Below are 26,144 nucleotides of genomic sequence, written 5' to 3' on the forward strand. Positions count from 1 at the left end.
GACAATCCCCTTTACAGCCATGATCACAGACCAAAATGATCAGACAGGTTTTGTTTTTTAACTGAAGATTTCTCCCAAATTCCTAGGGTTAGTGGGGTATATAGTTAAGGGTAGCAGAAATAAAGTGTTAACCTCATTAATTCAAGAAAATTACTCAATAATAATAATTTTTTACATAGCAGTGCATCTATGCCATGAAAAGCATCATGAGAACAGTTAATTTTTTTGATGTTACACCGAATTCAAATTATTCTGTGATTTATACAATGGCAGTGGGAAATTTTATTTTAGTTTCTAGATTATTTGACCTAGTAGTTTTCTTCTTCCTCCTCCTCTCCCTCCTCCTCCTCTTCTTCTTCCTCTTCCTCTTCTTTTTCTTCTTTTTCCTTCTCCTCTTCCTCCTCTTCCTCTTCTTCATTATCATCATCTTCATATTTCTTTCCTCTTTTTCTCTGTGATATGTGTGTTTTTGTGTGTGTGTATGTGTGTGTGTGTGTTAGGGTATTAAATTTATAGGTATTTGCAAATATTTGTATGACTGTGAACATGCTCAAAGACCACACAAGAATGACTACTGTCCTGATCTACTTTTCTTTTTCTTAGTCCTTTGAGACATGATCTCAATGAATATGTAACTAGATTTTTGAACTTCCTGTTTATGCCATGATCCTGTTCACACAGCTAGTAACCATGCCTAGATTTTATGTGTGTTCCTAATATTTGAACTTAGGTTCTCATGCTTGCTCAACAACTACTTTAATCTGTTGAGCCATCTTGATGGCCTCTGATCTATTTTTTCTTAATGCTAGTATGACATAATTAAAAAAGCCTAAACATAATTCTAAACTCAAGTGAAAACATAAATCAAATTTTGTAAAACCCCTTTTACTGATACTGACTCAAATCTGTCCAAATTCTTCAAAATTAACATCATTCATTGTGGCAGATGAAACATCTTTCATGTAGAGGATAGGAATCTCAGAGGCATCATAGAAGTGCCAATAAAATATGATATTCATACTAGAAGACATAAGTATGGAAAATCAGACCACAGTGAAGAGAGAGACACTACTTCATGAATTGGTAATCTGGCATGGATATGACAATCTGATCTAGAAATTTCAGAATGGCTCTTGGTAAACACAGACTTCACCATATCCAGTTTCAAACGAGACTCAAGATATGCAGGATACTGATGCTGAAGCAGGGCACACAGTGAATAAAACTTTGCATAATATGCTAGAGTCTGGACTAGATAGTAACACATTTGAACAATAATCAAGTCCAAATCATTGCTAGAAAACAAAAAATAATTTATATGACAAATGACATTTTGTGAAGTAAAAATATCAGTAGACGGAAGAGTTAATAGTATGCTGGTTAAAAATTAAAGTTCCTCTTACCAAAACTAATGTAGAAACACATATATTCACATGGGCACACACACATACACATATACAAATTGTGGGGTGGGGCTCAAATCAGTGGCTGAGTACTTGCCTAACATGGATAAAGTCCAGGAAAGATAACAACCACTACTGACTAGTTGTCAGGTTTCCACATTCTCAGAACTTTTTAATAAATAGGCAGTGACTTTGAAACACAAATCTACTATCCTTTGGGTAGACAGCTAACATGCTGGAGTTGTAATTGAGAATTATCCTGGGTTAAATCTATAAGAAATATAAGATAGTAGAGAATTGGGATGATTGGATACAACTTGTGGATAGTTCATCCAGATAATAAAGTTCTGGGTGAGTTGCTTTCACTGATTATCAGGTGTGGCCATCAGCATGTTAAAGTAGATCCAGTTAACAGATTAATTGTCAAACTTGTTCATACCCTAGGGATCATGTATGTGCTTTCAGGAATTTAATTGGCACTCTGGGAGACAAAAGTTCCAAACTGAGTAAAGAGGAACAATTCTGTTGGAGACAGTACAGGATATAATATTTATGACTAAACTTAGCAATTGACTTTGGAAACAGATGCTAGATTTGTTAAAGAGATGTACTATTAAGCTTTTGTTCCCCAAATTTCCCTAAAATCCTTTTCTATTTCACCAATAGAAACATGAAAATAACCATTCTAAATTGATATCTTTAGGGAAAAAAATTAAAAATAGCTTATCTTTGAAAATATTGGTTAAAAAATGAATGGGGACCTATAGAGTATGCATATAAAACCACACTTTTAAATAAATTTTTAATATTTTATATATAGTTTTATTAGGCAATTGCCCTTTCAAAGACTGACTAGTGAAATGGGTTTGTGAAAAGAATCATAATCTAAATATGATAATTATGTCTTCAGAAATGACATTTATTGGTATCCAGATCTCATTATATATTCTCAGCCAAAAAGAGAACTAAGGGAGTTGGTGTTCGTTAATAGGCAACAGCATGGTTTTCCATTATAGAATATTTAGAAAGTTCAGAGTGGGTGTTTCCATGACAACCATCTATATATTTTCCTGCAAACAAGCATCCAGAAAAGTTTGTTCATTATTTGAGATCATATTTGAAAGACATGAAAATAAAAATATCTTTATATGTTCTCTTCTATTTTTACCAGGATTTTGAATTTGCGTTTAAGAGCTCCTCTGTGTGGTCTATATAAGAAGAATTCGAGAGAAGACATGGTGTTTTAGCTCTAAGTGGATCTCTACTCCTGAAACAACAAGTAAATGGCATTTTCTAGTCATTTAATTGCCCACCAATCTTCTTTACCTCTAGCTGACAGATAACTCCCGTGACTAAAGGAAATATATCTGGTGTCAAAAACAGAGTGAGGTACAGGGCCCAGGCTAGAGGAAGGTGCATTCTGGGAGTCCCTGGGAACAGCAATAGTGAGAACATCTAAAACTTGCCAAAGTGGGTATTTTCAGAGTCCAGACCAGTTACTAAAACTGGATCTCTCAAGATGGAGTTCAATGCATTCCACATCACGGGAGTTGAATAATAATAAGAGATGATTCAAAGATTGGAGAATCTCTGTGATTGTGGTATGGAAGGATATAAGTTGAAGGCATAATTCCAGGAGCCTAGAATATTCTAAGTCACTGTCATCTGAATTCATAACCTGGCTGAAGAAGTCATCTGTTACCCTACAAGTTGATCTTCACATGAGATTTTTCTCCAATGGACTCTAAGATCTTTAAAAGCAGAGACCAAATTTTAATTATTCTTTGTTTCCATGCTTCCCACAAAGAGAACACTTAGCTATGAAAAACAGGTCTTAGAAAGGAGCAATGATTAGAAAAATAGACATAAAATTGTTTTTAATACAATGAAAAGTCCTTACATCATATTCAACAATCCTATAAATATATTGGGATCTTTCCTTCTGGTATTGCTTTAGTTTTTGTATTATCAGCTACCAAATGGCCATGATTCTATTACAATCATGTAAATGTCAAGCAAAGGCAGGAAGATTACTATGAATTCTCCTGTTCTACACAATAAGTCCTAGGTCAGCTTCAGTTTTCATGTCAGACAATGTCTCAGAAAAACAAAACAAAACAAAACAAAACAACTATAAACATGAGTTGAAAGGCATTCAGAAATTCACAGCCCTTGGTGTTCTTCCAGAGGACAGGAGGTCAATTTTCAGAACCTATGTTGAGGAGCTCACAATTTCATTTCGCTTCCCTGGGTTTCAGTTTAACAAACTTCCTTTCCCACTTAAGGATTTCAATTGGCAACACTTATAGGGACCTCAGGAAGTACTAGACAGTAGGCTAAATACAAAGCAAGAAGGACCTTATTTAAAACAGAAACTTAAAATAAGCAAAATTGGTTTCTGTTTTGTAAATGAGGCTCTGGAACACAGAAAGATACAATTAGAATTTACATCTGTATGCAGTTACTGAATACCAGAGAAGGGGATTACATCATGGGAGGCTGAGGCCCATAACAGAAACATGCTTCTCCTTCAATTCTACTATATTTCCACTGGTCTCATTCTTCTCATAAGAAAATAAAAAGGGGCATCATAATAGAATCCAGCTGTTTATACTTCCCCAATTGTATCTTATTCAATTTTAGGCCTGTATTCTGTTTCATTCGTGGTGTTTGGTACCAGTTTTAATCAGTTAATGCTTTCAGAATGACGAACTTACAAATGTATTTAGAAGCTTCCATGTTGAACTTATGTGCAAAATCAGAGGATTATTGCTGAACCCAGTTGAGTTCCAGACCCAAGTATGGGTGTTTGAGGCACTTTTCCTTAACAAAAGCTTTGTTTGCTTGTTTGTTTAGAGAAGAAGTTATCAAAATACAGTCCCATTGAAATGCATTGTTTTTGGCGGGAGGCAATTAATGATGTATTTTAGATGAGACAACCCTGGTAAGTGAATGCATTTTGAAAATGAAGCACTTTGTACTTAAAATGGTAAGTTCTGATGTTCTGGAAAATCCAGTTATTTTCACCTCTTCCTTCACGCAAAGAATCCCCAACAAATGATGCTCATGTCCCTTTTCTGTGGGGCTATTGCCTCAATTATCTGTGTGATTGCTTCATTGTGGAACTTTACTTTGCCTATGCGGGGCATTGCCCTGGCTCATAATTGCCTGGCCTATTATTTGCAGCACATGGATAATTACTATGCTGTGAACATCAATTTTGTTGCATTGTGCTGAATGGTGCTTCTTCCAGGGGGAAATGATGATAGCTGTGGTTCTCAGTAGGGGGTGGGCTGTTGCTCAGGGCTAGAGCACTGCCCAGTAATTCCCTCTTTACAAGTAAGACTATAGATAGTACATCCTAGAAGTCCTTCATTACAGCATTTGTTTTCTGCTTGTTAACATCATTTCACGCCGGATGGGCACCAGTGCAATTTTCCATTTTGTTTCATCAAATTAAGAGAAGAAAGGAGGCTGTCTTGCAAGATTTTTATTTTATAGACAGTTGGTCATTTCATTAACACTTTTCATATTCTTGTTTGCCAGGATAGATGATGATGGTAAAAAGATTTTTCCCTATTAACATATGAGAGAACAGAATATTTTCTTATTTATTTATGTATTTAGAGGGAGGGGGCTGAGAAGTATTGATCGGCCATAAAGGCCATTTATTAAAATGTAACTGGCATCATAGTGCTTGCAAGTAGCTCACACTTTAACCGATTAAATAGTCATGGAGAAAGCAATCAATACATCCTGGATTTCTCTGCTTTGGACTCTGCCAGCAAAGTGGCCTGGTAAATTAAGAAATAAACAAATGTGTTTGCTCTGAACGTTTAAAGCACTTTAATCAGGAAGTAAATGCATTACTAATATTGGTTGAGTGGGTGGTTTGCATGTGGGTATTCTTGTGCAATGCTGGGATTAAGTAAGAAATCCAGCCCAGGAGTTCCTGATGGCAACTGGAGGTAAAGTGACTTTATGGTAAAGATGCTTCCAAGGCCACTTATACAAAGTGAAGTCGGGAGGCCTTTCTATAGCTAATATTATAAATTTGTGTTTCTTTGTTGCTCTTTTACTTTGTTTTCTTTCAATGTAGCTGATGTTAACTAATTAATTAATTAAGTGAACCCCAATATATAGGACCAATGTTTGACCTCAATGCTGTAATAAGTGGTAACCTGGCATCAACAAAACATATGTGATAAAAAAGAAATACCACATCATTGATATGACTAGCTTCTGTGGTCAGTAGGATTCACTCTCCCCATTCAGGGTCTTAGCACAAAATCTATCAAGTAGAAATCCACGTCTTGAATGTGTTCAGAGATGAGAAAATTCATCAACCGGCCTGATGCTCCTTTTAATATTTGACTTACAGAGCCTTCTTAACACTGCCATTATATTGAGTGACATGTTACAGACTTAAATAGATCTGACTGCCAAATTTCATATATCTGTTTTAATTTATTATTAAGACTTCTGTGATAAAATGTCTGACAGAAGTGAGAGTTGAAGAATTGAAAAAATACCACCAATACAGCTGCGAGGATGCCCCAAACCCAGTACCTGTAAGACACAGCACAGTTCACCCGTGTTCAAATGGCCCCAGGGAAGTGGCACTGTGGCTGGAGAATCTACATCTTTAGGGTACCCTAAAGACTTGCCAGATGGCCTGGACCTTCTTAGAAAATAAATTAAAATTTTTACTTTCTGGAGAAATGGCTTACTCTAGGGTAAAATCGATTGTGCTAGCATCAGTGTAAATAAAAAGAATAAGATCTGTTTTGACTTTCTCATATTTAGATAGCCTTTTATAAATGACAAATTCAGTTGGAGAAATTATAATATCTTCTATTAATGTGAAAATTTTTGTTTTGGTCCATAGGGAATTTGCATCCACTGCTATGTTTTAGGTACAACTTCTTTGCCAGCTCCCTCAATGTATCTACCGTGCCAAGGCTAGAAATAGGAATAGGACACTTCCCATCTAACTGCTTTGCCTATATCTGTGCCTTCCTACAGGACCGGGGTGATGTTGCTACCACACAGAAAATCCATCCTCATGAACCTCACACATCTTCATGCTATCCTCTGCATATTGGGTACATTCTCATCTTTATCTTGCACTTAGATCTAAGTTCCCCAAGCAGATGATAAGATTATTGTAGGTTAAAGATAATGAATGTTACTTAGGTATTAGCCCAGGCTATACTCAGCCTGTTTCTGTGAATAGGATGTATATTCAGAATTTTTGAAAGAAAATATCAAATTCTTCAAAATCTTACTTAAACAATGTTTTTCAATGTTAGAATTTATGCTGTGACACCATGACATTTAAGTGACTCCCAAAACTTTAAATTATATGCCAACTGTTTAATTTATTGTATTTATTGATAAGCTCCTGATATTGATGTTTCAGGAGCTTTCATCACAGTAACACTTATAATATGTTTATAAGGACAGGCAATGAATGTGTTACTAATAAAGAAACCATAAACAAGTAATACAAAATAAAAAAAAAATGTTGCATAGACATTAGAACTGTCTCATGTAATGGAAGCATGCAAGCTCAGGCTGTATGGAAAAAAGGAAAACACATGCAATGATATCATTAAATGGCCAAACAGTCTAAGGAAAGAAACTGCAATCATTACTGGCTCCTAAAGTAGAACTGAATTCATGAAAGAGCAAAAGTGGAATTTTCAAATGCTTTTAGAGACATTTTTAAAGCCAATCAGTTAACAATGAACAAAGAAAGAATTCAAAGACAAAAAAAAAAAAAAGTACCAAGTTCTGAAATCAGTAAAGATCTCATAAACCAAAGATAGATGAAAAAGCAAAACAAAGCAAGAAATAAAGGCTGAAAGCTCAAAGAACAAGCAGAGGCACCAGGCCCGCAAAGATGAAGGAGGTGCTGCACAGGCTGAGAATATGATCACTTCACAGTAGTGGCAGGCGTCTCCCTTCTCCTACTAGACAGGGAAGCAGTGCAAAGACAGCAAAGGCCTGATGGCTGCTAAAGAATTCTCATTTTAAGGCTCTTATGAAAGCCTTCGCATGTCTGAGGTGCTCATGTATATGGAGTTTTGCCTGAGTGTGAATGTGCGTATGTGCAGGTTTATATAGTTGGTTCTTCACATTTTGTCCTTTGACATTTGCTAGAACAACATGCAAGCTAGATTTAATTCAGTATTTTCCAGAGGTCTGCACAAAATATAGAGGACAGCATTTTGAATTTCCTGGCTCTGGGTCATAAAGGTATCCTATGGCTTCTCTCTTCTCATTCTTACATGGCTGCTTCTTTTCCATGTTTAAACATTTCCCTTCTATACATAACAATATTCCTACCATAAGGAATCGTATTATTGCTGCACAATGAAATTATTAGAATGAATATATCCTGTATAAAGAAGATGTTTGGTTGTTTGTTTGTTTGTTTAATGAAACTAGCTCATGCGTATAAGTCAGTCTACGTGCCATAACATACCATGTACAAGATGAAGAAGCAGAATTATGTTTGAATCTTAATATTTTAGAAGAGGAAAGAGGGGTATTTTAAGAAAAAAAAAGAGGGAGCAGAATTTGTTCTTAATCTGCCATTTTGTTGAGTTTCCAGTGATGGATTTTGTCACCTCATTTTGGTGACATTGACCTTTCACACTGTCTGCTGACTAAAATCGTAATATCTTCCAGAAACCCCAGCAAATTATCCATTGTGTCCGTATGTCTTGTGCTGGTTGGCGAGCTGATTAAACTTGTTGACACATCTAGAGTTACCTGGGAAAAGGCAACCACAAATGAGAAAATGCTTCCATCAGATTAGTCTGTGGACAAGTCTGTTTACCATTGTCTTGATCTATGCTTTGCCTAAGAGGATCCAGCCCGCTTTTTGTAGTGTCATCCCTGGACAGGTAAAAAGCAAGTTGAGCAAACCATGAAAAGCCAGCCCATAAGCAGTGTTTTTCTATGACCTGTGTTTCAGTTCCTGCCTCCTGGATCCTGTCTTTACTTCTGAATGTGCAAGATGAAATAAACCCTTTCTTCCCTAACTATTTTATAAACATGATGCTCATCATAACCATAGAGAAACAAACTAAGGCAACTTTCTTGACTTCCATTTTGGCACAGATACCTATGAAACACAGACTACAGACAATTCTTCTATTCTTTGATTATACCGTGTCTTCAGTTCTAGAATGGTGTCTAGTGTAACACAGATTACAGAGTTTATATACTGTCAATGATAAAAAGCCATTTCTCTGAAGATCGTCATTCTGTTTGGAAGAGCTTAGTTACGGGCACTGTATATTTTTACTGACCCTTCCTTTGTTACTATTTTTCAGATGGAAATTACTCACTCTTTTCTTGGCTGAGAATTTTTGCCAAGCCGAAAGTGACACCTGTACAATCCATTGATTTCTGGTGCTAAATCAAGAGCCATTACATTGTCTCTGCAGAAGTCATTAGATGTTACTGAGTCACATAAGAATAATTATTGTTTTCCATTCTTCTATTCCATCCTACTTATTGGAAGACAGAAATTTCTCTTGGAAGCCAAGAAGGTTACTATATCAAGAAAAAAAAAATTCATAATGAAGATACATTTACTTCAAAGGTTTGAACAAACAGAAAGTTACAGTTACATTTTGACAATATTGTCTCATTTCTTTTTATTCTTAGCATAACATTTAAAATCAAGCAGACTGTTACAAATATCTAGAGTTCATTTACTATTCTGAATAAAGTCAAGTTTTTGAACTGAAGTTCTGAAAACTTCTTACATTTTTGCAGACTTTCCTTCACAGTCCTTCAGACTGGAGGCCTTTTCTACCAAAAAAAAGTAGATAGATAATCATTGATAAACTCCTTAATTCTAGTGTTTATCTTTCTTCTTGGTCTTTTAATATATCCTTACAAAAATGTTCAGTTAAAGAAGAAATTACTTTATTGACATAAACAATTACCTGGGAGTAGATATGAATCTAGAAGGTGATATAAGTTTGTAAATACTGGCAAAAGGAGAAGAGAATGTTTCAGGTCATTAAAATGTATGTATGTAAGCACACATACATTTTAAGAAGGGAGTATAGAGGATCAACTACAAGCTAACTAGTATTCATGGTCTTAAAACTAAGGCAGGAGGTGATGGTCCAGTTGACAATGTGTTTGTTGACCAAGGGTTGATATGATTTTGACTTCAAGGTTCCATATACAAATGTAGACATAACATCACATACCTGTAGTCTTAACACTAGGGGTTTGAGACTAAAGGATCCTTAGAGCTCATTATCCATCAAGCCTTCTCAAATTATTAAGTTTTTGGTTCAGGGAGAGGTTCTGTCTCAAAAATAAGTTAGGAGATTGACATAAATAGCTGGTATTCATCTCTGGTTTTCATCATCCATATATATAAGGTCATACACATACAACTTTAGATGAAATTATACAAATATTATTAATACCAGCATTTGACTATACAAAGGCGGTAAAAGCTGCTTTAACTGAGACATGAACTTCACCTTGGTAACATTTATCTCAGTCACCACTTATATGTAATTCCATTGCATAGAGGGCTGTGCTTGATCATCATTTAGATTACTATGACTTAGCTATAGAACTGCATTTATTATTTTGGTAAATCTTTTGATTTTCCTTTACAGAAAGTTCATTTGTAACAGGATTTGAAATTCTTTGTGTCACTTTTTCTTAGAGTACACTCTAGAAGCCTGGTTGCCTCCCATGCTTGGACCTAATGATGTCGAGGCTGGAAGTAAAGAACCCTTGGTAATTGTTATCACCCTGTTTCCCAGAAGTATAATCAGTCCACTTTTCAGCACATGGTAAGAATCTGAACAAAACAATGATAAAGGGAAAACTGCAACACCAATAAAAGTCTCTTGCTCTGAGAATATGTTTAATAGTTTCAACATGTATAACATTAAAATTTTATCAAGAAATCAGGGAAAGGACATTTTGTACACAGAAATCAATTTACCTAGCTACTATCTGCAAGACTTGCTTGTAATTTATTTTGCCTCAAAGAATACACTGCTTTTAAACCCAATTCTATTCCATTTTAGTGTGTATAAAGAGAAAAGGATGAGAATATATTCGCTTCCAGCATAAGTAAAAGATTTAGACGATCTCTAAATGTAGCAGATGAAAACAAAATCTCCAGTGAAACAAAATGAAGTTTTGTGATGCCCACCATTTCTTTTTGAGTGTGTATATATTTGAAAATAATCTTTGTACTTATTATAGGCTTCTGTGTTACTTGGAATGATGACCAACCTATTTATCAATGGGAAACAAAGAACCAAGTCAAGCCATGCCTAGAAAGCAGTATGACATATGAAACAATAGCTCCAAGTGAGTATAACTGAGGTGAGTCCTGGCGTAGTAGTAGTCTTCTTCCTAGAAAAATATATCACATGAATGGATTCATAGATAGATAGATAGATAGATAGATAGATAGATAGATAGATAGATAGATAGACAGATGGATGGACAGACTCACAGATCGATAGATATATACATTAATGAAAAGATACATAGATGCACAGATATATCCTCCTAAGCCCAGTCAAGTTGACAAGTTATATAAGCCTGATATTAAGTATTAATAGTTTACCATCTTATTTTTGTACTTATCTCTAAATGCAATTCAGTTTCATAATCCAGAAAATGTGCACAATTTACTATGTAGAACATATGAGGTTGTTCTGAGATTTCATTGATTTCACACTGAAAACCACTAGCATAGCATCAATTCCATAGTGGGGAATTAATAATTACTAGATTCTTGCTGATCCTGCAGTTGTTTTAAGGGTTCTTCTGACCATGTGAAAGCCAGTACTGTATCGGTTAAGAAACACAATCTGTGGCTGTCCCTGCAACTATGAGCCAGTCTGGCTCTCAGCATTAGAGCAGTATTTCCCACAGGACTTCGACCTCCATCACAGGGCTACAGGACCTCTGTGTAACACATCTGAATGCAGTACTTCCATGGGATATGGCCCAGCCAGCCCTTACAGGGCTTTTTCTGCTTTATTATGGCTTGTTCTGTACTCTACACATGGTCCCTCAGAGTAGTCCAGTCTCTCTCTCTTTTTTTAATCTTACTGAAGAGAGCATGAAAGCTGTCATAGAAAAGGAAGTACCTGACTTGCCTATAGTGTCACGATGGGGAGGTAGATGATCAATAACCAGCCACAGTTGGCCAAAGACTTTATTTTTGGGATGTCAACTGTTGCCTTCAGGTTGATGATAGGGTCCCAGTCCCCAAGCAAGTATAGGTTGAAAACAGTGAGGTACAAAGTGTAAGCTAAATAAGTCCTTCACGAAGGCAAACCAAAAGAGAGATCTGCCCAGAAAGCCTCTGGAGGCAGACACCCTAACGCTACCATTCAGAAACAGTGATATATGGGAAGCTTCTGCAACGATGATGATGACGACAGACTTCTGCTTCAATTTGGACTAAAGGGTTTGGGACAAATACTCTCAAGATAAGAGTTGGCTATGAAGATAAGAAACAATCACAATGGCTATAAGTAAAATAATCACCTAGATAAAACTGTTTTTGAAGCAATTACTTAATTTGTATTTACATTAACGTAACATATCAGAGAGTCCTAAAAGTTTAGGTAAAATATCATATAGTTGCATAGATACTGACTATAAGATAAAAAGCCTTACTGAAACAAATGTCATTATGCCTAGTATCCCTTTTTCTAGCTAAGCATACAGACTCACACACATTACTTATGATGTTACTGACAGAGGATGAAGGCATTGATATGAAATTTGACTTTACTATTTACCTAGATGTCCAGAGGAACAACTCAACATTTTGAGTCTAAAGTCCTCTAGAAAGACAATATTGAAAGACTCACGTACCATATTGGTTATGTTGTATGAGCTGTTGTTTCCAAAGCCTGCAGAAGAAAATCTTTTGCATAACATTTTAGTCATTAAATATAGTTTATTAGAGAATGTAACTCAGTATGGTAGATAACTGTACTTTTGTTGTCCTAATTTTCTTAAGAATCTAGGTGCAAACATACATTGAATTCTTGTTCACCTAGTAATATGTGAAAATAAGGGATAGAAGCGAAAAGAATCGATGTTAATGACAATGGCATTTTAAATAACAGGAAAACTAAAGACACAGAGCTTTTAAACTCATGATAAAGTTGTAGTACCTATAGATAAAACAAGATGATAAGCCAGTTGATTTAGAAATAAAACAACTTGCCGTCGATGTCAGTGCTGCTAGCCCATACCCATCTACATACAGCAGCTGAGACCTTTGGCACAGTCATATACTAGCAAGCTGGCTCAGGGTAGCCCCAGGATGCACACAGCTCCGCAAAAGGCCTCCTGGTCCAGTTCTGAAAAGCACATTGCTACCTAGGAGGCAAAAGAGGGTCTCAATGTAATGGACATTGGCTGCAAATATGTGGGCTTGATATGTTTATGATCAGTAACCCCCTGATGGGATGCCTCTCTTCGTGTAAAACTGCTTTAATGAGGTATATCCAGTGCTGCTTGGCGTTCTCTGACCAGCCTAGAGGAAACATGTGGCAGAGAGCCAGCTCAGGGCCCCTAACCAGAGCTTGTTCTGCCCCTGTGTCTACAGATTTGGAAACACAACAAAGGAGGCTGAACACTGTTTTTATCTTTAAGTATGGCTGGAGACAAATACTTTTTCAGACAGATGTCATGATTCAGCCATATCTAGAAGTGGTCGGAGTTGGAAACACATCCACATTTTGTTTCTGCTTTGATGATTCTCTGTATTAGTTTTGAAGTACATTTTTGGATTTCTTGATTGATCGTACTAAATAGATGAAATAATTAGAAATATTTTATAAATTAATATTTCTAAGAGCTTGATTGTCTTATAAACAAGGATTGTCAAAAAAGTTCCCTTGACTAATTGTGTGGTTAGCAAGTTAATAAAAATAATATGGACTATTTTCATAATACAATTGGTTATACTCACACATAAAATAATCTATATCACATATGCATTGATACACACAAATATATCTATATAAACACACACATACATATATATGTATTTTGCACATGTGTATTTTTGTACACATACATATACATACATACACACTCACATTCAATTACTGTCACAATAACAAAACCACTTTGGAATTTCCTCAATATGGCCATGTCTTACTAATGAGGTTAGGACTGACACCTTTACTAACTTACCTAAAGATAAGATGATTTGATTATAAGATATTTATTAATTGCAATTTCTCATTGTCAGGAATAACTGAAGAACTTACCAACATGAGGTGACTGACGCTTTGTGTACCTTCACAGTGAATTACCCATCTTTAAACAGAGATATCCCTGCATTTTCTGAATTTGGGAATAATTTGATGTCTTTGGAGGATGTCACCTTCAGGGTATTTGGGCTCTCTACTGTGCCTATTATAACCACAATTTGTTCTATTCATCTCTGATCACATATTTGTTGTTGTAGTTACTGCTGCTGCTGTTTCTGTATCTTTTTGCTCTTTGTTTTTTTTCTCATGTAGAACATGTCTATCATAATAAAACAAAAACCTTAAAAATAGTTTCCTGTATCATTCTAAGGAAGTATCCAATCTGAGGGTGTGTCAATTTGTTAAAAAGTTACAAATTTTAATATATTTGGTCAGAAGTTATAAGAAATTTGGGCCAAACTAAAAATTATAGTTGTTATCTTAATTAGATAGCATGGGCAATGATTACATTGAATGTCAGGTATATTGTTGGTCTCTAGTTATTGACTATTATTGTAAAAGATGCATTTTTCAAGATACTTTAAAGTGTATTCAAATTTTTCAAGGGGATATTGCAAAATTAGTATATAATTAAATGTTTCCCTTATACACTCTGAAGCACTGTTGGCCATTCAGTTTATAAAAATCACTTTATGAAAACTTAATCTATATATTAAATGATATTCAACAGTCTCATGTTATTCATTTGTAAGTAAAGTTTTAGGAATTCAACACTTAACCAGTGAAAATTTCCTGAACAGAACACCAATGGCTTATTGTCCCTTCCTTCCTCCCTTCTTTTCTTTCTTTTTCCTTTTTTTTCTTAAATCGTTTCATCTCAGATGCTCATCAGAATCTGTTAACATCTACAAATGCACTATAGTAATTAATGAATTTAAAATTACTTATGTATTATTTTTCATGTACTACCTCTATGATGGGTTTCTCACCTCAACCTCGACAGATCCATTAAGCATCCAGACTTTTCCACTCTAGCCTCATAGCTCACATTGTGCGCATATTTGACAAAACTGTCTTGTGCTTGAAGGTCTTACAAGAATACAGACATTTCTAGAGATCAAAGCTCTAACATTATCATTTTTTCTTTTGTTTTCTTTTCATTTTTGAAAGCAAAATTTATTTTCATCATACTGAGGGATTCCAGCTTATTGTTATTATCTGATATTTTTAAAAATATGAGTCATTGAATATGGCAAATAATTATTTTTATTCCATTGGAGAAACAATGTATAGAATTGTATATATATATATATATATATATATATATATATATATATATATATGATTACCACTTGAAATTTGATTGGTTTTCCTCAGCAGAGGTCAGAAAGATCATGTCTGTATTGCAGATCCTTTAGGGCATATTTTTGTGCTACCATGTGCTGTGAATAAAGTTAAAAGGAAACTAAAAGAACCTAATATATGTAGGATGACAAAGGACACAGACCTCTCAGCAATGAGGTATGGATCCCTCCTCCAAGAAAACAGTCAAAACCTGCTAAGGCACTTGCCTAGGGTGAAGGAAATACAGGATGTGTTGAGGAAAAAGGAAGTTATAAAGAAAAGGCAAGGCCACATAGCCAGTTATAAAAATAAGTACTATAGGTGACATTTTTGTTTCTGTCATGCTCCATAAAGAGTACATTTGTATCCTCTCTCACACCCCATAGCCTGCCTTTCTCCCAGGAGGTCTGACATAATAAGGGACACAGGTGAGACCTGCACCCCAATACCTTCTGCAACTGTATGATTTCCATATCCTTTCTGGTCTGCACCTCCACTGGAACACATCAGCTTGCCTGCCCTTCACCCATAACCAGGGATACAGGAGGTTTACCCTAAGCAAGGGCATAGGAGGACTGCCCTAATCAGGTACACAGAAGGACTGCTCTAACCAGGGTAACAGGAGGCCTGCTCTCACCAGGGACACCAGAGATCTCCCAATCAGAGACAGCACTGCCTGCCTCCCAGGAGGCCTGCTCTATCCCATGTCACAGTGATCTACCTGCTTCCAAGGAAGTAGGCTCAAGTCACAGATACCCAGTCCAGCTAGCACCAGAGATGAGTCTTATGTGTAATAGCAAGGAGCTAGAAACAACCCAGATGTTCCTCAACAGAAGAATAAATACAGAAAATGGGCTTCGTTGACATTACGAAATACTATTTACTTACTAAAAACAAGAAATCATGAAATTTTCAGGCAAATCGATCAAACTAGAAAATATTATCCAGAGTGAGGTAACCCAGACCCAAAAGGACATTCATAGTATGTACTCACTGATAAGTGTATATTAAGCAAAAGGTCCAGAATATCCATGATACAACTCACAGTCTGTAGGAAGTTTAACAACAAGCAAGAACCAAGCATGAATACTTCAAACCCATTCACAAAGGGGAACAAAATAATCATTGGAGACAGAGGGAGGGAGGGATCAGGGTGAGAACAAGGATGGGAGGGGGAAAGCAGAGCAGGATTAGGTGTGCGGGGAGACAGGAGAGAAGACCAGAAGGTCAGGAGAATGAATGAAAATATGCAGCAGTGTGAGACAGGGGACAGAGATAACTTCTGGAAATTCTCAAAACACGAAATGGTGTAGGCTCCCAGGACTCAATGTGGGTGACTTTAACTGAAATGCCCAACAGTAGGGAGATGGAACCTGAAGAGACCACCTCTAGTACATAGACATGGGCCCAGTTGAAACATGGCACCACCCACCCATCTTCTAAATTTATGATCCAGAATTGCTCCTGTCTAAAGGAAATACAGGTACAAAAATGGAGCAGAGACTGAAGGAAAGGTCATTCAGTGACTTGCTCCACATGGGATCCATCCCATATGCCTGTAGCAAACCTTGACACAAAGACTAATGCCATATTATCCTTGTAGACAGGACCTTGGCATGACTGTCCTCTGAGAGGCTCTATCAGCAGCTGACTGAAGAGATGTAGATCCCCATAGCCAACAATTAGATTGAGATCAGGGACCACGATGGAAGAGTTAGGGGGAGGACTAAAGGAGCTGAGGGAGATTGCAAGCCCAGAAGAACAACAGTGTCAACTAACTTGGACCCCTCATAGCTCCCAGATAATAAGCTAGTAACCAAGGAGCATACATGGGCTGGTCCATGGCCCCTGGCACATAGCAGAGGACTGCCTTGTTTGGCCTCATGAAATATTCCTAATCCTATGGAAACATGATACTCCAGGGAAGAGGGATGCTGGCAGGGTTGAGGTGGGTATGAGTGGGCAGGTGAGGAAGCACTCTCTCAGGGTCATTGGGGGGATTGTAGATGGGATGATGAACCTGAGAAAGAGGTACCATGAATGGGAAAAACATTTGGAATGTTCTAGTCAGTAGGGATGAGTCAGTGATTTGAGAGTCAATTTAATTCAGGCATCTCAGTGCAGATAAGCAGAAGCTGCTAGAAGCCAATTTTAATTAGTCATCTTGGAGAAGAGTTTGAGCCAAAACACCTTAGTTGACCTAGCCAGTCAGGGTTCACAAAGAGCTACAAAGGATGAGCTTATTCAGTAGTAAGTCTATGAGATAACAATTACATCAGGAGAATAAAAGTTATTTTTACCACAGGATGCGATGGGCCAGGTATATATCCTGAGATGGCAACCATGAAGGAATACCACTGTCTCCAGAATTCCCTACAGCTCCAGGGCTCCAAGTGCACAGCTTTAACAGGTGGATATGGCCAAGGGATACACTTGTTGAATAAGTTTTCATCCTTCATATTCTCTAGTCTGCAGTAGTGTGACAAATAATAGTTGGTAAGAATTTGAAAAGACTCCAGTTCTGTGTTCAGTCTGTGTAAAAACTACTTCATCCCACATTATCACCTTTAAATTAATGGATGAACCAAAAATATGTGTGTTTTACTCCAAGCAACTATTAGTTAAAGAATGCACAATACCATAATCTTAACTTGAATCTCTTTGGATGCTGCATGGGATCCTATAACCAAGAGAAACTTTGGCATCCCTTTCTCATTCAACTGCACATGATAACTTCCTGCTTATAAAAATTACTATTTTTACTCATTTTCATATATGTGCAATGGTGATATTGATATGTGTCTTCTAGTATTTTTATTGGATATTTTATTTATTTACATTTTAGATGTCATCCCCTTTCCCCATTTTCCCTCCCTAAAACCACCTATCCCATTCCCCCTCCTCCTTTTTGCTTTTACAGCATTTTAATTACATGCAAGTATTAAGGTCAGTTCTAGGTTAAGGAACTAGCAATACAATAGATGCAAATAGTCTAGGAAAAAGCAAGACAATAAACACAAATAGACAAAGGACAAGCAAGGCAATGAACAAAATTTGTGAACACTCTCATGATCAAAAAAGGAGAGGCAGAGGGCTTTGGGAGCTGCTTGGTAAGAATATGACATAGGCCAAAGACAAGGAAAGGGGCTGCTTGGCAGGAATATGACATTGGCCAAAGACAAGGAAGTAGGCTTCAGGCAGGAATCTGACATTAGGCTAGAACAAAGAAGTAATATCAGGCAGGAATCTAAATTTTAGGCTAGAACAAGGACGTAGGCTTCAGAGATGAAAATGACTTTGGGCTAGGACAAGGAGGTTGGCTCAGATATTTTGGTCATCCTGATAAGCTCTTTTAGTATTTTTAAGCATTGAATCAAGTAATAGAAATAGTACTTCTATTCTTATAGGTCTCCCAGAAGAATGGCAACTTTTATTTATCAAATGATTACTTTTTTTTTATCACTAACTCCAGCCTATTTCACCTTTTCTTCCACATGGCAAGCACATTCTTTCTATGCCCCCATTGTTATCACATGATAGCATTGAAACACGGTGGTACTTGGTACTCATTGCTTCTTCCACCTGATAGTGTTTGATCTCTCAACTACTGGAATAAATCCTTGTACTTTCAAATTTATGCTGTCCTCTTTTCTTTTCTCAGAGAGAGTGTTTAGTGTTTTTCTAATTTGGTTATAAAACTACACAGAGCCTAGCACATAGTAGATACACAGAAAATACCAACTTGTAGTTTTGTTTCCTCTAAAATGTAAATTACTTCAGAGGCACAAAGACCTTTTTACAGCTTTGAAATCCCATTACATTCACTCTTGTCTGGAAGAGGGTGCTCAAAACATTTCAAGAAATGGATGACCAGAGCTGAACTGTGCCCTGGAACTGAACGGTAAATGTGGCCACTCTTGGAGATTCCATTTCATTCCTTGGAAATTCTCACTGGAATGAACTCTTTCATACCATCCCATCTGATGGCACACACTCATTTATTGATAAAAAAAAAAAATATTTGTAGTTTCACGAGAACATGTGTAGTGATTGTAGTTGTAGAAGTGTCAGCCTGACTTTACATATTTCCTGGTCCACGAACAGTGTTTATTAACTGTAAGGTAGGGATTTAACAAAGTACAAGCTTTCCATCTTTCCCTAACAGCAAAGGAAAACACTGTCAAGAAAAGCTACTTTCAAGCTTTAATACACACATGTTTGAACCTATATATCTTTTTTTAAACATTCAACTGTGGACTGAAATATGAAAGAAGAAATATGAAACTCATTTCCTGAGGTTAGTAACTTAAATGTTCCTCATTGTTATTTATGTCGCTCAAAAGTCTGCGTTCAAAACAATATCAAGGTCATCTTCATTCTCTATGAACATATTGATCGAAAGACTAGCCCTCCTGTGTGTCACTCTCACCTATTTCTTTATACTCAGTGATGGGGAGGTGGGCTTTCTTCTAACCCACTCAGTTTAAATGCGCACCCCCATACTACCTTAGACCTCTTGTTATCTCTTCCCTAAGAGCATGGGGGAACAGGAAATACACTTTATTTTTTCCTTTAAGACTAGATTGGGTTTCTTATTTGGACAATACATTGTTAACATTTTTCAAATACAAAAAAAAAAAAAAATAAAATACATTCCTAAAAATGTCCTTATTTCAAAATCAATGTTTCTTTCTCACAGTACAGGTATCTTCCCATTGAAGTTGCTGACTGTATGTTATTGCAGTGCTGACCAGAGATGATCACAGTGTTGACTACTAGTTGGGTGAAAGCAAGTGATCAATTCCAGTTCACTGATCATTGAAATCTTTGGTTAGAGACACTGTTTTTTGAAGTTATACACACTTGCCTTAGCCACTACTTTAGTATCCCCGTCATGTCACACCATAAACTTCCCAAAACGTTCGAGGACTGACTTTGTACTAGCGTCCCATTTCAGTTGCATTTTATATTAACTAAGAGGAGGCGGTCAACTACATTTCTGGATCATAGAGGAAAAAAGAAGCAGCTATATAAACTATTAAAGTATTTACTGCTGTTTGCGAATGGTATTTCAAATCTTGTTGGAAGAACCATTGGGAATGTTGAAAGCACTTGCTTGTTTTATTTTCAAAGAATTTGTAAGAGTGGGCTGCCATGTCCTTGAGTAGTGTTCCTGAAAATGATCTCCAAGGAAACCAGTTTTCTAGAATCATTCCTAATAGCTTCCCTACTTCACAGTTAAAATGTACTTGAAAATTAACAATAAGACACAAAATTGACCTGAAATCTTCAATATTTCAGAAATACTCTTTATCTCAGATTGCACTTGCTATATCAAACTATTTTTGTTGTTGTTGTTGTTTTTGTTTTTCGAGACAGGGTTTCTCTGTATAGCCCTGGCTGTCCTGGAACTCACTCTGTAGACCAGGCTGGCCTCGAACTCAGAAATCTGCCTGCCTCTGCCTCCCAAGTGCTGGGATTAAAGGCATGCGCCACCACTTCCTGGCTATATCAAACTATTTAAATACAAGATGCATAGCCAGTGAACCATCCATTCACAGATTCCTAAGTTTCACAGACACAACAGCGGATATGCAGGGAGTATTGTCCATAGCATTGACTGTAACTCGAAAGCTCTTTCTGTGACTTCTAGTTACAATTTCTAAGCACTGCTTGTTAAAACTCCACTAACTTCCTATTTCTAGACAATGAGCTAAATGACTTTCAAAATGGAAATATAATGAAAGTCAAACTCCTAGCTATTAATACAGAACTGCATGCTATTCATTAAAAAAAAAAATCTAATAGAAACAGAGCAACAATAAGTGACATTATTAACATGTCCTAAAGTTGTACCATATTGTTGATTTGTGTCTTTTCTTTGTAAATGAATATTAAACATTATGTGATTTAAATTCTCATTTTCATAGCTGTCACTTATGTATTAAAATATGGTATTTGCACTCAAATTTAAGAAACACCTGTTTCTGCTTATATTATTTCTCCAAGATAGTAAGAATATGACAATAAAATTTCCAAGAGCAGTAAATCACAGAAAATTTTCTGGTAATAAACATTGCATATTTCTTCATTATCACAGACTATTCATTACAAAAATAATGTGTTTCCAAAAGAACTTTCAAAAATATTAATTATAGAAAGAAAAATTAGAATTTACCTATCACCAACATTTAAAAGGTAATACTTTTCATTGTAGGAACATTTTTGATTTATTCTTTAATTTCAAAATATAGTATGTTTTCAATTCCTAATCAGCAAGCTACAGAAAGCTTTTTACATCAAAGACCATATCTGTAGTTGTGAGCTTATTCATAATTTTTTAAACTGTCAAAGTGTCCTCAGAAATTTGAGCATCAATTCTATCTTAAATTATTCAGGATTTATGAAGGAGATTATGTCTTTGAACTTTTCTTGATTAAAGAGTGCATTGTTCAAGCCTACATGTCCACTGACTTAGAACTCAGGATCCCAGAGTGGAGAGCTGAGACCATCATTGACTTTCTACAGTTAGATTTTTGTCTTAGAACAAACATAACACGGAGTGATAAAGCATATGATTCTGAGAGTTTAAATTCTAAGTTAATAATGGATGTCAACTGATAAGCAAGGACATAGGAATCCATCATATAATCAAGAGTGTAACTGAAACTAGTTTCTAAGTTGAGAATGAGAAAAAATACTAAAATTTACAGATATCCTTCACTCTAGGTAATAGAGAGCACACTAAAAAAAAACTTTACATTTTTTCATTCTTTAATTATAGCAAAATATTCTGGTGATATTTCTCTACTCATTATAATTTGGACAAAATTAATTCTGGTAATTTGATGAAGATTAACCCTATATTTGTTACATTATACACGTTTTGTGTTGGTGAGGAGAATTATGATTCAAAATATTTATTAACACTTTTCAGTTGACATTATGTATTCATCCTTTATTTTCCTATCAGAATTTTGAGGGAACACCAAAGGGTCTGTATTTTGGCAACCAGAACCATTTATAGTATTTAAGAAGCTGTGGTTTCTTGCCATTTAGGACTTGAACCAAGGTTAACATGCTCCAAGTCTATAAGTGCTCATACTTAGCCTCGCTTAGAGACACCCTTTGCTTCCAACATCGTAGGTTCATAGGCTTTTATAGTGATAGGAATGTTTCTCTTTTCAAACGACTTCTATGTATCTTTATGCATTCTGGCAATACCAGGTTCTTCATTTTATTCACATGCTGAAAGAAATTTTCAAATTTATTTTAATTATAAATTGGTTTTTTTTTTTGCTCCTTTAAATATACTTTCCTCCTGTACTTTTGTTGCATTTAAGCACCTTTTTTTTATTTTATTTTATTTTTTCCATTAAAGTAGTTACATCACTTCCCACTTCATTTTCCTTACTCCAAACATGATTATAAACATCTCCTTTTTCTCTTTTAAATTTAGAACCCATTTTTACATTAATTCTTAAAACCTACATATATGTGCATACATACATATATACACAGATACATATACACATATATGTAAATACATAACAGTATCCCACTCAGTTTGTACAATTAAAATTATTTTATATTCTCTTTTATCTCATATATGGCTATCATGTTTGTACTGCCTATATAAGCTCTAAAAACTCAGATTTTATAAAGCATTCTATTTTGATATGAATACATTTTTCAATTTAATAATAAATAATATTAATATACAGTGAAACAGTTGTAGAGATACATACATTATTTTCAGTTCTCTAGTTTTTTATGCTTTTCACACTTAAAGTAGATATGAGGAAAATTCCCATTGCTGGAGAGTTTGAGACAAAGCTAAAGTGGGGCAAAAACTTGTATTTTCTACCTAAGGCATGGTATAACACAGTTCAATACTACTCTGCACTATCTTCTATTTAGTTTCCAGAGTTCAACAATTGACTTTCAATCCTAGTCTAAGCCATGATTTGTATTATCTTTTCACATATCTTCACAGTAATTATACACATAATTTGAATGTCCTTGTGATAGAAGTTCTTTTCCAAACATTGTCTTAAAACTGTATTGCAAATCCATGCAAGCATAAAGCACTGACATGTCAGCTACTAGATTAACGTGGCCAGTGATACAAGAATGTTATAGTTTTTAACAACACTAAAAACTCTCTTCATATATTAAGTACAGCCCATGACAGATAACATCTATTCATCTAAAAACCGCATTAAGATCTAGAAATCAAAAATACAATTAAAACAGTAAGATTATTCTCCAGTATCTCAGCAAGACAGGAGCTGAGAATAGATACCATCTTAGAAAAATAGGCAACTACCAGTTTTGTAGAAAACTAGTAAAGCGAGTCTATCATAACCATGTATAATTACTGAGGTATTTTTACATGCAAAAAAATTGGAGAATTTGAGTCATCCCATGCTCTCTGCCAGGTAAACAGAAGGTGAATTTGACTGCCATTAGAAGTAATATAGAGCATCCCATTAAATGTTCAGTGACTACATGAAGTGAAAAATGTATCACATGTCTTGAGTTCCTCTGTTTTTGACCTTTTCTATCAATTGGAACCTCCCACACAACCTTTCTTTTAGTACAAAGGTTTCCACATTAGCCATGCCATTTACAATGCTCAGACTCACTGCCATATTATAACCTGTTATTTCTGTTATGAAAGACTGTGAGAAAGGGTCTTAATGACACACCCAAGGCCAAGGCACAATGTTGGAAAGATCAGATTAACATAATGGAAAAACCAGAATAGACAGGAAAAGTAGGAGGGTCTACAGAGCCTCAAGGGACATTCAACATAAAGAAATAAGTACAACACATCATATTAATACAAAAAGGAACAGTACATGATTAATTTAATTGGATTTGTGTTCTCTCTTGACAAATATAACACATTTTCAAAGTAAAAGTGCTTAGAGAGCCGTAAATAAAGACAAATATTCAATACAATAAAGGACAGACTCCAGTAGCTATGTCTGTACTCAGCAGTGAGTGGACTATTTCACTTTGAGTTAATATACAAGACTGGATTTTTTCTCCAGTAGTCTTCAGAAATGCACATTCTCCCAGGTAAACTAACATAAAAGTACAAATGAAAGATATCTCAGGTGGAAAGAGAGTAAACTGTCTCTCTTTATGAATGATTCTCACATATAAAAGCCCTTAAGAATCCACCAGAGTCTATTAAGCCTGATGAACAAAATCATCACATTCTTTGATTAGAATATCAGTATATACAATCCGTATGCTCCCAAACCTGCCATACTTCCAAGTCTACATGAAAAACTAAAGAGGATATTAAGAGTGCATTAGATCTAAAATAACATCAGGACAAATAAAATACTAAGAAAATTACTGAGAATAAATTTAAATTTGAGATAAAAGTAGTGCAAGTATAATCTGTAATGGAATGGAGAGAAGCACATGGGAGATCCCCTTCACCTCTGAACAAATGATGCTGACAGAGTCTCAGAATCACTGTCTTTAGCTGTGGACCCACTGCTGATTCCAAAAAGTAACAGTGATAGCTCCAAACCCATAGTTACACAGACCACAGCGGCTAAATACAGCAGGTCACAAATAAAAAAATATAGACATAAAGACAGTTTCTGTGAGGATGAAATAGAGTGGACAAAGTAATTGAGAGACATTTCACATGTTTGTGAGATTGTCTGAGAATAAATTTCATCAATAAAAATATATGCATCATTAAAATTTTATAAAGACAACAAAACTATGACTGAGAACAGCACGATATTTATGGGGAAAATACATAAATAAATACAAATCCACTCTGTGCTTATGGATTAAAAAATAAGATTATTGAAATTTTAATAGTATACAATCAATCTGAAGATTCAAATTCATGCCTGTAAACCTCTGATACTTTTCATTGTACAAATAGAAAATTATATAGAACTATAAGTGGAGAAGAATACCCAAAACAATCTCAAAGAAGCAGAACAAGACTGGAGTATTTACACGCCCAAGTTTCTAATCTTGCTTTAAAATTATAGTAATCAATGCTATAGTAAGTCTATAAGAAGCAGATGGTGAAGATGTATAACCTATATTTTTAGTCAATGTTTTTGACAAGTATGTGAAACCCATTCATAAGAGACAGCAGAGTTTGTTTCTGCAACTTTTACCTCAACAAAATTAATATTCATATCAACAAATGAATTCAAATTTCTACTTTTTACAATATAGACATATCCATGAATGGATGAATTATGAATTAATATCAAAGGAGTTTTATAAGAAATCCACAGAGGTATATCTTCATGATCTTGGATAACAATTAATTCCTAATATGTCATCAAAGACAAACGCATAAAGCAAACTCCATAACTCAGACTTGGTTAAAATGAAATAGGTTTTCAAAAGACATTATGAAGAATGAAAAATGACAAGGTACTAAATGTGATAAAATACTTGCAACTTATATATCTTGAAAACATTCTATGCCCAGATATAAAAATTTCTTTAACTCAATCACAGAAACTCAATGAACCCAACATTAAAAATGAACAAATGATTCAAATAGCCCTATAGAAGATCATGCAAATAGGCAGAAAGTGCATGGCAAATTACTCAAGAGTCACCTGCAAGAGAATTCAAGTAAAAGCTACCAATTGTTTTATACTTACTAAGATAGTAATTCTAAGACCCTAAACCAAAAATAAAAGTTAAAATCAAATCCAAGAACCCTAGGACCATTGTGGGTTGCTGTTGGTGATACTGCTTTCTGCAGCTGCTACTGAAAGGAACTTGGCAGTTGCTCAAAAAATTTAAAATGAATTCTTAGATCCAAAAGACAAATATTGTCATTCTTTTTATATGGGATACTTAGAATAGGTACATCCATAAGTACAGAGAGTAGATTAGAGGCAGTCAACACAAGAAGGAAGGGTAATTTTATTTGAAGAACACAGAATTTTTTTTAAATAACAAGATGAAAAATTTGGAAAATAGTTATGAATTCTAGAATACCCTATTATTATGCCTCTGATTTATACCCTTGGTGATTGTGAAAACAGAACATTTTAAAAGTATAATTTATTGCAAATTTAAAAAATAAGTTGTTACAGCCATTCCTTTTTGAAATGTAATAGACATTAATGGC

Source organism: Arvicanthis niloticus, chromosome 14 (genome assembly GCF_011762505.2).
Source record: "Arvicanthis niloticus isolate mArvNil1 chromosome 14, mArvNil1.pat.X, whole genome shotgun sequence".
NCBI classification, from domain to species: Eukaryota; Metazoa; Chordata; class Mammalia; order Rodentia; family Muridae; genus Arvicanthis; species Arvicanthis niloticus.